This window comes from Bos indicus x Bos taurus, chromosome 14, assembly GCF_003369695.1.
Source record: "Bos indicus x Bos taurus breed Angus x Brahman F1 hybrid chromosome 14, Bos_hybrid_MaternalHap_v2.0, whole genome shotgun sequence".
In the NCBI taxonomy this organism is placed as follows: domain Eukaryota; kingdom Metazoa; phylum Chordata; class Mammalia; order Artiodactyla; family Bovidae; genus Bos; species Bos indicus x Bos taurus.
In genome coordinates, this window is record NC_040089.1 from 26,838,313 (window position 1) to 26,841,756 (window position 3,444).

Genomic DNA, 3,444 nt, shown 5'->3' on the forward strand with positions numbered 1-3,444 from the left:
GAAGACTTAGAGAATTCATCAAAGTGCTTCCATAGCGTCTGACACATAAAAAGAGCTCAACAACTAACCGTGGAGGCAATTATTGTTATTTGAAGACCAAAGTCCCCTTCCCCTTATTCCACCGGCTTAATTCCAGATAAAAAGGATGGTTCTAGTTTTTAAAGTAGCACTGCTTTGGCGATTAGAAAAATTTTCGTGATGACATTTTATCTCTGACCCTAGTCTGACCTCTGAGCTAAGAGGATACCTGGAACGGAGCCTCCGGGGAACTGGTTCCAAGCTGTCGAATCTAAAGTCACAGACTGGCAGCTTTGTGGGAGGCGGCCTCCAAACCTGGCTGGAAATCGCACTTGTAACCTGGGAGTTTGATAAGCCGAGGGGCCGGGGGTTTCAGTTACCGGCTCCTCCGTTTTTCTAACCGGCAGTAATTACCTCCGCAGTGCTCCGATGCTAAACAAAGATGCTGCTCGAGCGCGATTTTCTCAGGCACAGGTGCCAGCTGGTACCTCGCCGGGCAGCTGACCGCCCGGGCGCTCCCAGGCGCGTTCCCGTTCCCGGGGCCCAGCCCCTGCCCACCAGAGCCAAACAAAGACAGCCCGGCCTCCCCGTCCACCCCGCCCTTCCCCCCGCGGCCTGGAGGAGCCCCGTCCCTCCTTCCAGCCCCCCCTCCTCCCCCGCCCCTCCCTAGCCCTTCCCCTGCTGCCCTCCCTCCCTCCCACTGGTGGTTTCTTCCTGCAGCAGAAATCCAGGAAGCCGCCCCCCACGTTTCCTCTGCCCGCAATTTTCTCCAGGGCCTAACTCACACCCGACTTGGCTTGATCTGGGGTTCCCTTTTCTCTGCCCCAGGAGGACCCCAACTCTGGGAGTAGGGGCTTACTAGAGAAGGTGGCTTATTTTTGAGTCTCATTATTGACCTTTCATCAGCATCATAGGAAAAAAAAAAAGCGTATTTGAAGACAAAATTACAGAAGAACAACTGTGAGGCTTGTGTGTGTCTCTGTGTCGTACACACACACACACACAAAGCCCCTTTACACGTTGGTCAATAGAGCTGCAGAATGAGTGGTTTTTCGGTAACTTTAATCTCCTAATTCATTGTGTCTGCGGTGCGGGTTGCAGAGCTGAAAGGGTGTAACAGCAGGCCGGTCTGGCACACAAACACATTTAAATGTGACCGGGTGGGGGTTGCCCACCTTACGAGGAGTGGTTGAAACGCTGCCAAGAAAACAAAATAAAAACAAAACAATAGGTGGGGTGGTTGAGGGCTGGGGGGGTCGGAGTTGCAGTTTGTCCGCAGGGCGGAGGCTCCTTTAATCCCGCCGGCTCCGAGGCTGCCGGGGGTCACGGCCCAGCTGCTCGGCAGGAAGGACAAAGGGCAAGGTGGGCGCCCGGGGCTGGCGGGGCGCTGGGCGGGCGCGACCGAGGCCCGGGTCTGGGCGCCCACCGCGCGCCGCCGCCGCTGACCTTGACTTGTCCCTCCCGCCGCGGGCGCGGGAGGAGACCCGGGCCAGATGGGCGTCCCGCGCGTGACGCCCGCCTCCGCCCCCGCGCCCTCGCGCAGCTGTCGCCGGCCGCTCGGGGCCCCCGCGCCGCCCCCGCACCTGCCTGCCCCGCGCGCCCCTGCGGTCCGCAGGCCCGGCCCACGCTCGGAGATCCCCGCCAACAAAGGCGATCGGAGCTCGGCCGGCTCGGGGTCGCCGTCCCCTGGGTCCCGGTGTGGGCCCTGGACTCGTCGCCCCACGGGGGCCTCAGTGGCCCCTGCCAACCGCAAGCCCGGACCACTGAGGACACCCGCGCCCTGCGAGTCCCTGGAGACGTCCCGCACAGGGCCTGGCCGGAGGCGGCTTGGGGAGATCCATAATTTATGATGTTGTTCTTACCAGTCCGGTTTGGGATTTCACAAGCCTGGCCTGTTTTTTTTTTTTTTCTCCCATTTGTTGCTTCCGTCTGCGCTTTCGGAGACAACGCGGCTTCCCCTCCCCAAGACAGTAGTTACCTAGTAGAATTCTTGTGATAAGAAAGAAAAAAGTGAGTTTCCACCTGAGGCGTTGCCCAGGGGGGTAAGAGGAACCCAGGTAAGGGGGCGGGGCTGGAGGAGCTGGCGGGGTCCCTTGCGGACCTTCCCCTATGTCACCCCAACTAGGTAGGATAAAACCCTCTTTTTCCAGAGTTGGGGTGGGAGGTTCCTGTTGAGAAGTCGTGAGAACAGATCCTTCGCTGCTTTCACTATTAATACCAGTCCTTTTCCTCATTTGTAACTAAACCTCTGGGCCCTGAGTGGTTTTTTTTTAGCACTGCAAGCCCGCAGAAACGTTGATGGTAGGCAAGATAGAAAGGGGTTAATTGCTCCCCCTTGCACCCCGACCTGGCACTGACCCCAGCATTGCAGCCAGGCAATCTCAGGTGCTCCTAACTCAGGATACATTGAGGGGACCCTTTGGCAAAGGCTGCTTCTGTTCTGAAAATTCCTTAAATTGCTGTCGTGATTGGGGAAAGATTTATGGATTTCTTGGTGCAATAAGTGAGTAAATGATAGCGACAACAAAGGACCCCACAGTAAGTTGGGGGAAGTCCTTTTTCTTGTTCCCTTTCCTTTAAAAAAAAATCTTGAAACTTATTCTAGGCCCCTTCTTTTTCTCATTTGAATTCAGTGTTGCTAAATGGACATGGGACCAGAGAGGGCCTGTTGCCAATGCTTTTTCTAAGACTGGAGCCTGCAAAGACCTGGCTGAGAGGGGCTCTGAGGAGGTTGGATCCCTGAGGCCCCAAGCCTGGGGCCTGGGAAGAGCCTCGAGCTCCAGAGCCTGCCTGTAGCTGGGTCATTTCGTGGTTCACAAACGACAAGGCAAGTTGAAGCCACAGTCACTGTGGTTCTAGGCAACCATGATTAGTCACACAGTCAGTGACCCAGTTACGGCACACCCTCTTTTAAAAGGACATTCGTCCACATCTTGCTACCTTAAACGCAGAAATGGTTCATGGATACAAGGAGGATGAGGACTGCAAGGGACAGGGAACTGAAACTCAGGTTTTAGGATCATATAGGCCAGGGGCTAGGCTTTCTGAAAAGGAGAAGCTCTGGGGTGTGACTTTTAGGACAAGTTGAATTGCACTGAGCTTTGACGACAGAGTGTTTTCCAACTCAGGTATGGTCTCTGAAGGAAAGGGAGGCAGGGAAAGAAAGAGTCACCTCCTGAGCATTGACTTGGCTTATAGGTTCATGGCCATCTGTCACATGAAGGTGGGGAGACAGGAAGAGGAAGAAAAGCCCTACATATGGAGGCTTGTGTGGGTTTTTGCTTTTAAAAATAGCATTTCTTTTTAACCACAGAGGCGTAGGAACTTGTAAACATGAATCCCCAACAATAGTAAACAAATTCTAGGTTCTTTCATCTGAAAAGTAAGTAGAGCAAGTGTCTCTCTGGTCTCTCTCTCTTCTCTTTT

General features: G+C 54.7%; 1 long non-coding RNA gene across 1 annotated transcript; it reads right to left on the bottom strand.

Moving 5' to 3' along the window:
- Positions 1 to 1,063: 1,063 nt before the first annotated feature.
- LOC113903949 lies at positions 1,064 to 2,167 on the bottom strand. Its single transcript, XR_003514358.1, has 2 exons — positions 1,881 to 2,167; positions 1,064 to 1,215 (listed from the first exon to the last, which is right to left on the bottom strand). It is a non-coding gene; the product is annotated as an uncharacterized LOC113903949 (long non-coding RNA).
- Positions 2,168 to 3,444: the final 1,277 nt, after the last annotated feature.